Here is a 217-nt window from a genome sequence, read left to right as displayed (position 1 = left end):
CTGGTGTTTGCTGAATTTTTTTTCTGGAGAACCTTATTTTTCTTTGTGGTTGGGTCGTTGATGACCTCTTTCTAGCATATTGGATGACCACCTAGTGGTCATCCCTTCTTATACGCATGTAATACAATTTTTCTGAATTATCAAATTTTTATATGCTAGACCACTGGTTTTAAATTGAAATTAATATTCAATTTATCACCCTCAGTATGTAAATATA

This window comes from Octopus bimaculoides, chromosome 11 (assembly GCF_001194135.2).
Source record: "Octopus bimaculoides isolate UCB-OBI-ISO-001 chromosome 11, ASM119413v2, whole genome shotgun sequence".
In the NCBI taxonomy this organism is placed as follows: domain Eukaryota; kingdom Metazoa; phylum Mollusca; class Cephalopoda; order Octopoda; family Octopodidae; genus Octopus; species Octopus bimaculoides.
The sequence above is the reverse complement of the archived record's forward strand: the minus strand, read 5'-3'. Positions refer to the sequence as shown.